Source organism: Lygodium microphyllum, chromosome 11 (assembly GCF_053477565.2).
Source record: "Lygodium microphyllum isolate KBCC chromosome 11, Lygodium_microphyllum_v1.1.10, whole genome shotgun sequence".
Taxonomy (NCBI): domain Eukaryota; kingdom Viridiplantae; phylum Streptophyta; class Polypodiopsida; order Schizaeales; family Lygodiaceae; genus Lygodium; species Lygodium microphyllum.
Window position 1 is genome coordinate 158508860 of NC_141145.1, and position 13351 is coordinate 158522210.

At 41.6% G+C, this 13351-nt stretch overlaps 1 pseudogene; it reads right to left on the bottom strand.

Moving 5' to 3' along the window:
* Positions 1 to 12016: 12016 nt before the first annotated feature.
* LOC148029575 (uncharacterized) lies at positions 12017 to 12986 on the bottom strand (annotated as a pseudogene).
* Positions 12987 to 13351: the final 365 nt, after the last annotated feature.

Sequence of the window (13351 nt, forward strand, 5' to 3'; positions counted from 1 at the left end):
TGAGACCTTAGAGAAGGATAAGAACATTAAGGTGTTATAAAACCCTATCTTCCCTATTTCACTGTCATTTGAGAGCTCCAGAGCCCTTTTGTTTTCTCCTATTCTGAGATTACTCCCGGTAGACCCTTCTTCCCCTTCTTTTGCTTCCTCTGTGTGTCAACCTTCTTTTTTTTAGTGTGAAAATGCTAAACTGTAGAAGGAGGATCATGTTTCCATTGCTTCTTCTTCTTCTTTCATTGTGTAAAGGCAAGTAGTCGAATGATAAGGCAATCCAACTGTCTTGGCCATCATGATGGCATGCGTGGGCAAAGAGTTTGTATTTGCCTCCTACGTTCCTCTTTTTCTGAGAGCATAGTGATCCAACACCTCAACACAAATTAGAGACAAGATGTAATCTCATCGATTTCTTAGTCTTCTTCTGGGCATCCTTTTTTGGGTCCATTCAACTACATTTGCTTCTAGTGTGGCTTAGGAGGATTCACCTGTGTGGAGAGAGTAAAAAGGCTCCCATGGAGAGGGAGGAGGACATGTTGCTCATGGAGAAGAGGAGAAGGTTGTGGAAAATGAGGATGAAAAAAGGGGGAAGAACCACGCTGTTGATATTGGTCTTTCTCTTCTTCTTATGGTTCTTCTTTTAGAGATATGGGGTGGGTGCAACAAGGTCATGGCCTATTGTCTTTGTCTCTTTCATATTATTCTTCCTGTACTCCAATAAAATTTCTCAAAGCTCCTTTCCCTCCCTTTTGTGAGTCTTGTAGTAGTCACCTGAGGTAGACATTAGTGGTACTTCTTGTTCTTCTATTCCCTTGTTGTTCTTTTTGTGTTGCCTACCATGGCGGTCTTACTCTCCGTAATGTCTCAAATTCCAGACCTTGTTTTGATTCTGGATCTATGGCAGGGTAATAGTGGGAGGTGTAGAGAATGGGCTATTGGTGGATAGGCCAGGATGACGACTACTAGGAGAGGCATGTTGTCTATGTGGTGGAAAGAGGTAGAGAGGGGAAAGAAAGGTAGAAGATGGTGAGGAGGGGGCCAGAAGTACAGTTTCTCTCAAACTAAAGTATTATCATTTTTTGTTACTTCTTCAATGTCGAAAAATTTGCCTCAATAGAATTTGATGGGGTATTGCCAAATAAATCACAACCGTTTGCATATAGGATCGGGCCCTCATGGTGCTACTCTCCTCTGCCATGGCAAGGGGGAGAAGGAGGCGGGAGTAGATTAGCAGCTACAACTATGACCAAAACCCTCATGCTGTTTGCAGATTCTCTCTCTCTCTCTCTTTGTGTCATTGTGTCTCGAATGTTTATTTTCACTTCCATGAGGCTGAGAGCATGGACCATGGAGATGCTGGTGAATGCAAAGTTGAGGCAAGAAGACAATATCAGGGAGGTTAGGGTTTCATAGGCAAGAGAGAGGGATGTAGGCGAGGCAGAAGATTGGCTATTTCTTCTCAGAATTGTGAGTTGATCTTTGGCCTGCAAGGCTTCTCGTAAGAGACTATCCACCTCCCCAGATCCCACAGGCTCGAACACTCCACCGTCGCTAGCAGGCAAAGCAATTGAAAAGTCCTCTTGACAGCCAAGATCATCGACACCAATCCTGCAAGGAGGTAGCGAACACAATGGGGCCAGTAGCTTCTTCATGCTTTCCTCAAGGTCGGCCATTTCCCACGAATGCGAAGGACCATCGCCAGGGTCAATGCAATCGAGCCGTGGGGCAGGCTCAACATCACCAGCAGCTGATACCAAGCGAGGCTCCATGAACTCGGAGCCCATGGCTGCAGTGCTGAAGGATGGGGTGAGGTCCCTCCATTCTAAGGAAGCATTGCCATCATCGAGTCGACGTCGACCAGGTAGGTGATGTTGAAGCGGGGGTCGAAGGAGCACATGTGGTGGGCTACAACGTCCTTCTAGTTTCCCATGCTTTAATAATGTACAACGGAATGATGTGGTGTGACATTATTACTTCGAGTTTCTTTGTCTGCTCGCTTACAATAACTATTATCTATTCATGTGCCACTACAACCATCGTCACTATTGTTCTTCTAATCTAATCTTATGGAGAAGGTGAGCATCGAGGCTCGTTGACTCTTCTCTTCTACCCTTTCGTTATCAATAGTTGAGTGTGTCATTGTGAGAGGGCATGACTATTGGCTTGAGTTGACCCTTAACCCTACTCCTAAATTGGCATGTTGCCCTTCTCTTTCCTTCTCTCCTCTTGCCCTATGGCCTCCTTTCTTTCTCTTCTCAGACTACATGTCTTGTCGGCAATGGTGTGGCCAATAAGCCCCTAAAATCCTTGGATTCTGATCGTCCTTTCTCTTTGTGGCTCTTTTTTTTCCCTCTTTTGTTTACTTCTTGAGATCAACTTTTTCCCTAGCTACGCACGAAAATGACAGCAAACCTCCCACGGCAGAAAATGAACATGAAACCAAGGTAGAAGCGTGCAAAATCTATGCACATGGCCGAGCCATTAATCTCAAAACTGAAAAGAAACCATAAATCTTCCACTTAATAATGAACAAACTCTTTATCTTCATCATCTTCATCCATAGCTTCAACCATTTTACAAGAACAAAAGGGAAAAGAAGAATTTCTGCACAAAAGGCAGAGGAGAGAGGAGAGAGGAGAGAGAACAAACTTTTGCACCACCAAAAAGGAGAATATGCAATTGGACAAGAGAGAGAAGGGAAAGAGGCACATAACCACTCGTGCACTCCACCCCACCTCTTCCCCAAAAGCACACCCCTTCGTATTTTATTATTTCTTTGAAACATTGATACATTTGATATTATAAGACCTTTAGCCTTTAATTTTGAGTATTCCTACCCTTCACAAATGCATGCACGTAACACTTTTGTGTATACCATTTATTTATTATGGTGTGTGTGGATGTGGCCCCCTCATATAGGTGTGTATTTTAGTGATTTTGTAACAATGTACTTGTTATCCCCTTTACAAAAGATAAAATTGTTATATGTGCATGGACATTTTTGTGCCTTGTTTTTATGCTTTTTTCGGTGTGATCAGTGACTCTCTCTTCACATCACATTTCTGGAGGGCTATCTTCGATGCCATTGGGACTTAACTCTATTTCAATACAACCTACCATCCCCAAATCGATGGTCAAACGGAGCGAGTCAACTAAGTTATTGAGGATACGCTAAGGGCACACTACTGTCGCGAACCCAAAAAGGATCCAATATTTGCCGCTAGTTGAGTTGGCCTACAATGCTTCTTATCAACAAAATATTCATATGACCCCTTTCCAAGCATTGTATGGGCACGACTGTCGAAGTCCTTTAAACTTCTCGGATGCTTGAGGGTTGAAGCCTCAAAGCAGATGCTGGAAGATATGGATGACCAAATCAAGTTAATAAAACATGACATCCAAGCCATCAAGGATAGACAAAAGGCTTACACGGATTTGAAACATCAAGACGGATCCTTCGTTGGAGGAGATATGGTCTTCATTCATGTATGCCCAAAGAAGAGTTCCCTATCCTTAGGTGAATACAAAAAGCTAAGTCCAAGGTATTGTGGACCTTACAAGGTTGTCAAGTGCTTAGGGCCTAATGCTTATACACTTCAACTCCCTGAGAACCTAAAAGTTCATAATGTATTGCATATCAGTCTACTGAAGAAGAAGTATGTACCTAACCCTAGTCATGTGCTTGATGATCAACTAGTTGTAATGCCTAGCCAAGGTGTCCTTGAGCTACGGCCTGACAGGATCTTAGATGTTAGGGAGAGGCATTTGAGATCCAGAACCTTGAGAGAATACCTCGTCTAGTAGAAAGATTATCCCAAAGAGGATGCCACTTGGATGGATGAAAGTACTCTCAACCAACAATACCCTCAATTATTCTCAAGATGAGGACATCTCGATTCCTCTAAGGGGGAGAGAATGTAATATTTTCGCACGAAATATTAAAGAATTTTGACCACTACACGCCCCGTGCAAAAGCAATGCTAAGTCATCTCCCGTAATGGAATAATGTTAGTGGCTAAGTCCTTACCCCGCGCACGCGATAATAAACCCCAACCGCGTTGTGCAAATAAGGCCGAGGCTAAAACCCGCAAGCCGCACGACAACACCCTTCTTGGGAAAAAGGTAAATGGATAATGGTTAAAATTAAGGAAATTTTTTTATCTACCCCCTCTCCTCAGCCGATGCATGGCAGGGGAGAGGAGTGTGACAGGGAGAGAAGCTTGAGTAAGCGTGGGAAAGCATGAGGGAGGGGAGCATGCAATAGCCACGTGTATGACTATTTCCCCCCCCTCCAACTATATAAACCACCCCCCCCCCCCCCCTTGAAGCTTGGGGGAAGGGAGAGCAACTGTCACGCAGCCCAGGCCGTCGCCTTCACGTCGTGTTGCTGCTTGCTGCTGCCTGCTGCTGCGCTACTGCCGCCCACTCCATCTCACCATCACCATCGTCATAATCATTGCCATCATCCTCTTTTTCACCCTCTCCATCGTCACGATTCTTTCTCCCACATTTTTTGTCAGTCTCACAGAAGCATAGAAGCTTCTATATTTAAGCTTCCTAAAGTCTCGTTCCCCCATGACTTCCCCAAGAACATTAAAGCCAAGACTCCAAGGACCATGTCCTACACGTGAGAGGAGATCGCAGACTATGACATTTCGAGACACACGAGAAATCGAGGAAAGTTGATGCGATAAAATACACCGCATAGATGGCTCCAAAGCTAAAGACGCGAGGCGCACATGCGGGAGCCTCCACTCCGAGTTCACGTGCGGATAACACCCCGAACCTCAATGCCTAGGTTCTTAGAAATTGATTTTGCATGGAAGGAATGCATTTAAGCATGTCTTTAATATACATAGTCAAGTTAAATACATTTGGAAATTTTAAACACAATTATCCATAGGATTTACAAGAGTTAGTGCATGTCATGCATTTGGGTTTGCTTGCATCTCCAAGTTGCAATCCTTAACGCATATTGCGTAGGTTAAAAAGATGGAATTGTTTAAATGCGTCCTTGATTTCCTTGCGAAAAAGAACAAGCGCATGATACATTTAGGTAATTATTTCCTAGTTGTGATTCGCATGAGATAATCATTAACGTCCAAATTGATGTTGCCCAAGTAGTTACATTGCATAAAAGGGATTTGTGTATCTTGCAAATTGCATGCGGTGAAAATTGCACCCTAGGATTGGGTTAAGTGTCAAAGGACGAATTAAATCATTAATGGTCTCGTGGCATTCATGGTCTTTATTTAACAAAGCTTGTATTTAGAAAAGGATGCATTTCATATTATAGCTTGAATTCAATGCATTAAGCAAAGGGTTATGAGCATAGTTCTTGTTGAAATTCAACATAGATTTTTTTATACAAGTTAGAAGTGAATTGTCTATCATTATAGATTAGGCAAGGAAAAGAAATTGTCATTTTACATTTTATAGTTGCATATAAGGAAAAGTCAATGAAATGCATATTTGCATGTAATGTTATGTCTTGCAATTACTTACATCTTCTTAGGACAAAGTATTAGCATCTTTAAGGAAAGATCACTTCTTGTCGCAAGACAAATAGTTTGATTAGGTAATTTGCTTGCAATGGTGTAACTCAAACGATGATTACCTCAATACACTAGGGAGTGTTTAGTATGCTAAAAATTCTGCCTAGTATCACACTTGGGATGCCAAGTCAAGACTTCCAATTTCCAAGGATCCTACCCACATTCATGGAATGTTAGGGTTAGTTAAATGCAAGCACGATCTAGGGTTCTTACCCTAAGGAAATTGACCAAATACTAGACTTCCGATTGAGTTTAGAAACCCTAGGGCCAAACATTGTCAGCCTAGTATGGTTAGGGTTGGGTTGGGTCAAGAGGACTCCCAAACCCTACATCTTGACCAAATGTATTTCTTGATCAAGGAATGTCGTTTAATGGGAAAAATAATCCCACAAGTTAGGGGCGACACTTGTCTCGTACAACAAGTTACAACGTCGCATGGCTTTGTGTTTAAATCACAAGATAGATTTGCCACTCCTTGGAATAAGGTTGGCACGTTCTGATGCGAGTCTAAATTGCAAGAGGATGAGTAGACATCCTGCTACTTCACCCTTCTTTGGGCTGATTTGCCAAGTTAGGGAAGTTATGTATTTCCTAGCAAGCAATGGACCAATCAAGTTAGGGCGACGAGATTGCCCAAGATTTACTGTCTTAATTTAAGGAACCTAAGGTGTTAGCTGATTTGGGTTAATAGGGTATAAATCCTAATCCAAGGATAAAAGGGTACACAAACAACGAGACACTTGGGATCTTGCCAAGTCGCAATTGATCCCGGATTGAATGCTCGATGCATTCAGAGAAGAGGATTCACACCTTAGCAGTTGGCCAAACAAACGACCACTGGATTGATTGTGTTTGTATAGTTAGGAGCATTGTTTGTATTGCTTTTCTCAAGGAACTAAAGATAGAAAACAATTAATGCTTTAGATTGAAGGCCTGGAGGGAGAAGCAGAATCAGTTACCCCCGACTGTTTGCCTGACCCTAACCAACGGGGTTGTTAGCCACACCGGGTACGTGGACCGAACCCACCGCGAGAGGTCTCTCCATGGGTGCTACTTGAAGCAGGAGGATGCTTGGGTGGGAGAGGGGGCTTTGGCCATAAATCCCTTGCCTCTGGGTCCTGCACAAGAGACCGACGTGACTCAGGATTGGATCTTGAGTCCTGCATACTAGTCTACGGGTGGAAACTTGGATTAGTAATCCCTGAGGATTGCTGGATTGCCTTCGAGCGGATTATTGATTGCCTTCGGGAAGATTATGGATTAGCCTATGGGATGGATTATTATGATGTATTCCAAATACTGATAAATAAGATCAATCGTTGAAAAGTAACTTGTTTGACATTGTTTTTCTATGTTAGTGCTTAAGTTACGTGAAGGAACCATTGACTAATTGGCTAAATTAAGAAAGCCGTTTTTGCTTGTCAAACTAAATGTGGTAGGTAATTAAACAACTAAAACAACCCTGAGGAAAGCGCGATGGATGTGACCATGGGTCCGTCCTACAGAAGGGTAGTCCTGGTTGGCCGGGAACTTTTCTCGAAGGAACTTGACAGCAAGGAACGACGACTTAGAATCTAGGATACTAGAGTTCCCATTCATGTTTTTTTAGGGGAACGGAATGGAACTATGCCTTACAGGAAGAGAGGGCAAGCTTTGCATTTCCTCTCGTTTTCCATTCTCCTTGAACCAAGTGCAGCATGAATCCGCTTCGACCTTGTCGTTTCGGCGTAAAGTAGTTCGCCTGGGGTTCGACGCTAGCTGTCATTCTAGGAATTTGACCACTAGGAAAACCCTGATTCAGGTCTGTCCTAAGTGGGAACGGCCGGAATGCTTTCGCTTTGTGTCCTGGGGTTCGACGCTAGCTACCATTCTAGGAATTTGGCCACTAGGAAAACCCTGATTCAGGTTGGTTCTAAGCGGGAAGAGCCAGAATTCTTCCGCTTTGTGGCAGACTGGGGAAGACCTAGATTGCAAACCCCGTGACATTCCGTGGGAGTGCCGGGCGGTGCTTTCTGGACTCTCTTCCCGATGGGCTGCTAAGAGTGTCCTATGAGAGAATAGGTGGACACGTTAGATTTAGATAATAATCTTTGAGTTGTGATTTGTAGGAAATAATCGTTGACGACCATAAAATGTTGTCCAAGTAGTTACATTCCATGAAAGGGATTATGTACCATGCATATTGCATGCGATGATAATTACGTCCTAGGTTGGCCTAAGTGTCGAAGGACGAATTAAATCATTAATGGTCCCATGGCATTCATGCATGAACTTCTTTTATCGAAGATGGATTTGGGAAGGGATGAAATTGTCATATTAAAGCCTAAATTCAATTGCATTAAATGAAAGGTTTATAGGCATAGTTCTTGATGTAAATCTATGTAGGTTTTATGTGAGTTATCCCCCAAATTGTCAATCATTATGAATTTAGCAAGGAAAAGAAATGGTCATTGCAAACCCTATAGTTTCATAGAAGGAGAAGTCTATGATTCGCATACTTGCACGGAATGTTGTATCATGAATTTATTTATTTGCATCTCTTAGGAAAAGTATTTGCATCTCTTTTAAGGAAAGATCACCTCTTGTTGCAAAAAAAATTGGATCAGTTAGGTAATTCATTGTAAGGGTGTAACTCAAATGATGACCACTTCAATGTGCTAGGTAGATCTAAGCTGCGTTAAAATTCTGCTTAGTATCACACTAGGAAAAAACCGATTTTATAATTCCGACCTCAAAGGCCCTACCCACATTCACGGAATGTTAGGGTTAGTTAGTTGCCCATACAATAATGATCTAGGGTTTTTACCCTAGGGAAAATTGGCCTAATACTAGACTTCCTATTGAGTTTAGAAACCCCAGGGCCAAATGGGGTTTTTATTTTTGTGGGCTTTCATTTTCGTTCTTTTCTAATCAATCTCTTTTTTTCGAGCTTTTTCGTGCAACATATCCATTCTGCATATAAATAGTCTTACTTAAGGAGTACGACACGTTGCATTTACATGAAGACACATCAAGAAAACAAAACCAACGGAAAACTAGTAAAATATATTTGTGTCAAATAGTCGCAAGGTACACTCTTCCTAAAAAGAAATCAAAGATCCCAATGCATGTAATCTCTTAGACAAAATCGGGCATAGTCACATGACGAAGTGTATAATAAACATATAAAAGTAGTAACAAAATGAAATGTCTAGAGTCTCTCGAAAAAAAAACACACTCTCTCTTAGCATGGTACCGGTCCACACACTATGGTGGACAAACACTCCCCATAGAGCACATCATCTATTTCTAGACACATGCAATGTCTCATCTCCTCTGCACTGGCCCGCGCCAAACCACCACACCCCGCAAACACATCCAAAACATAGTCGTAGCATTTCGTAAATGTAGCTAGTAACCACCTAACCATATCACCAATCACATATCACCAATCAAGATACAGAATCTTTGCGGCCATGCAAGTAGAAACAATGAAAATACCATACAAGGTAACTTGAGAGCAAAATCATGCAAGACTACTTACCGATAGAAAATATGAGACCTCTCTACTCCGCCTCTGAAAATGACACCATCAACGTCCATGGGAGAGACACAATCATCCATCATGTGGCTACGATACGTTGGAAACAATCTCTCTGAAATCTTCTCCCCAGCCTCTCTGTCGTAGCAAGGCACAACATGACCAGCACGATGCCAAAGATACACAGCAAGATCAAGTACCTATTCACGAGTGGAAATAGAATAAGTGATCCATGTTTTTATTTAAAGCATGCAACATAAATTTTATTTAGAACATACAACCATACGTTCAACGTATCCAACTTTGTTATCTTACCGCCTCTCTAGTAACAGGATGTCGATAAGCCTTGGAGTCACACATGAGTGTCCAAGTGTGGTGAAGCACAAGCCCCACTCTTCCCGCATCCGTAATAAGCTCACCTATATGCTCTGCTAAGCACATAGTGACTAAGAATCCTTGGTCGGCCAAATACTCGCGAGCAAGGTCCATACAACCCATAACTAGACCCTTTGAGAACGTGTTCCACTTGGGAATAGTCATGCCCTCTACAAACAACATTGGCATTATGATATATGAGAAGTGAGTTTGATGTAAACCTTGCGTGATAGAAAGCATAACTTACCCAATGGGATGGGACCTAGAGCATCCACAAGCTAGCTCGTAGGAAAATCCGCAAATATCAATCAAGCCACCTCTTGACATGGAACTCCATCTTTGCTATAAAGATGCATCTTTTGTGTTGCAAAAAACTTGTTGATGCTATACACAAAACAACATAGTCATTAATGCAAAGTAAACGATGATGCAATGCTATATGCAACATGTAAATTGATGTTCTTGCAATATGTAGTTGTCATGTCTACCTATCAAGGGCAAATCTATCAATTTGGGTCACATCCACTAATAGAGCATCGACATATGTTTGATACTGGAACCCTGCAACAATTATTTCAAAGTAATTTATTTTTAATAATCATACACGACTATCTTCATGGGTGACCAATAAAGCACATGAATTTCAAGTTAATATAAGACTTCTCACCTACTAAACAGGTCATAGGTCGCCTCTCCCAATTCTCTCCACCAAGAGATGAATCTGCAACAAAGGAGGTGGTGGGCGCCATAGAGAACTCTGGCACATTTTTTCTCTCTGGATTACCTTGAGTACCTTGGGTGGCACCTTTGGTAGCCTTGGTTGCTTGCTCCTCTACAGTGGTGGGTGTGGTAAGCGGTTCATGAGTATCAACTTCCTCCTTGAATCCTCAATAGTATCATTCACCCTTAGATTCCCATGCATGAGCACAAAAACTATTGCTACAAAAGTGACGAGATGTTTACATAGATTGAAGTACTTACTCTCATGCAGATCTTTCTCTTACTTAGGGATAACCCCCACAGGGTAATCCAGCCACCAAGGGCAAACACTTGCCTCCCATGCCGTCAATTTTCTCTCACGTAATGATGGAGAATACATAGTGTTCTCGTCACAAACATCAATCCACTCTCTTGTGAATTGCGGAGCTGCATCCAGCATCTTCTCTTCTATACATTGTAGTATCCACCTGCAATATTCTTGCCAATTACGCAAGCAAATTCATGCAATCTAATATGAAAATCAGACACACAATCTCCTTTATATAAGACAATAGTTTTATAATAATAAACAAACCACCCAACCTCGAGCTTTCACGTGGAGCTTAGAATAGAAAAATCAATAACATAAATAGGCTTTCAAGTGCCATTATATCTACTACATTTAAGATGAAGAGTTTGCAAAAAAATAGTTTTGATGCTAACCTATAAATCACACGTTTGGCTGAAAACGTAAGCTCTGGCATCTTCTCTGCAACATCTGAAGATTTCACTCCATCCAAGAGGTGTAAAAAAGCCTACACAAGTTTCACAAGCGCTTAACATTAGCACATATACATTTTAAGAAAGAACTTAAGAAAGCAATATGAATGCACTGCATTGAGTCAACCTGCATGACATGATTCTTCATGTTAAGCTTAAAGAACTCCTCAAATGAATCTGGTAGTTGTGGACCTTCTACTTGTATCCTATCAATCTGAAGTAGTGCCTCCGAATGCAAGTGAGCCCAATATGTCTCTTTCTTCATGTAAACCCGAAAGAGCTTATAATCACCAAAATGCGGGTATTGGGGGTCTTTGGCCTTTGTGAGACTCATAAGATGCAACAATATTTTTTTCCTGTGATGCACAACAATATACGCAAATAGAAAGCATTGAAGAAAAAAGCATCACATACACACACCTTGCGTTATATATACAAATTACCTTTCCGCAAGGATTTTTGAGCTTGTGAGACAATACAGCTTGTCTCTTGTGATCTTGAGCATGCTTGCATCATCCCACTTTAGCCCAAATAACAACTTAAAGAACTCATCACCATTTTGGGGATTAGCAATGGATAGGTACTTGTAACCCCTATCCTTAAGGCGCTCCTCTTCCACCCTTGTAGCCTTCTCCAAATGTTTCTTCCTCTCTACCTCATCTAGACCAAGAGCCTCAAGCTTCGCAGTTTATTTTGAGATGAAGACATGAAATTCATCCTATCATTCCAAAAAAAAACTAAATTAGAGATAGAAAAGCACATCTCATACAAGTGAGCCATAGATAGAAAATCACCTTCCATACAAGCTGAGATATTAAACCGCAAGGAGAGTTATACCATGGAGCAACACCATGATAATACCTTGCCTCTATAATCATCTCAACCTCAGCCCACTTCCTCATGGCCAGACTCAATCTATCTAGAATGGAGTCTTTGTTTGCAATAACAAACTTTTGAAATGCGCAATATTTGGAGTAACATGAGCTCTGGAAATACTATTGAAAACAAACAAAAGCATAATATGAGAATGTAAGTGTAACATATTACAAAGAGGAGCATAGTTAAAGGAAGAAGACTTACGCATTGGTGGTGTCTAGTGCGAGTAGTAGCTTGCTTCCTTCGCCTTTGGCACCTCAATGTATTGGCACCATACACTAACATGGTAGTGAGCACAGTCGGAGTACTCTGTAATTGAAAACCAACAAACATAAGAATGGGATACAAACATTCAATGCTTGCATGTATAGTGGACAACTTACTTTCTTTGATGCGTTTCCACCACATTTTAAGCCTATGGTTTCCATCCCAAACCAAGAACTTTTTACCCTTAAGGCCTTGCCACTCTCTTCCAAGAGCCCTCTCAAAATCCTCATTTCTTTGACACCATATTGGACCCCATTCATCTAGATTGCTGGCTGTCATAGACATTGTCTCCCCTCTCGGACCTTCAACTGACACAAGGAAGTGTCCCATAGTCTCAAGATAACCAGTGGAATCAAAGGAAGGAATCAACCACTAGGCATCATCCGTAGCAAATCTGACTGCCTCATGAGCCACTAATCTGCAAAGAGGCACAAAAAGAGGCAGCATCCTCTTTTTTATATAAAATTGACTCAGCACATCCTTCATCAGTCCTAGAGAGACTTGCTTGCCTAAGTTCCTTGAGTGCTTCTTTTCTTTTTCATCATCATTCTCCCCTTGATCACTATCACCACTCACCTCTTCTTTGTCATCTAGACTATCATGCTGCACATTAGTCTCTATAGGAGTAGATATTACTAAGTAACAATAAAAAATAGTAGCATTAAACCAATCATATATAATACATAGCACTGAACAAAGAGTGGTATGTAAATGAAATGCACACATAAGTGACTACCTGTGTGCTCCGCAACCCCATCAATTGTATTGGAGTCCCCATCCACTTGTGCTTCGTCATCAATGTAGACACATCTTTTTGGACCACATCCTTTCTTTGTTGAAGGAGTGTCCACTGATCTCAAACGCGATGATGCTTCTTGCTCTAAGATCCGCTCAGGAACACATCGTGAACGTAGCTTCATACAGACTTCACGGCTACTATGAGGTGACACACATTTCTTTCTCTTTCTAAGCACTCTTTTAGGTGCCATAACTTTCTCTACACACTTGCAAATAGATACACAATCAACCTCTTTAAGATTAACAACACAATCAATCTCTTTAAGATTAGCAACAAAATCAATCTCTTTAAGGTTAAAGATTAACAACACAATCAATCTCTTTAAAGTTAGTAACACAATCAACCTCTTTAATTTAGAAAACTCAATGAAAATAGGCTTGTGCATAAGCCCACCCATCGTCCGCGCGGACGTGCACGATTGGGGGGCTTGTGCATAAGCCCACCCATCGTCGTGCATAAACCACACGGGAGAGCTGAGGTCACGGA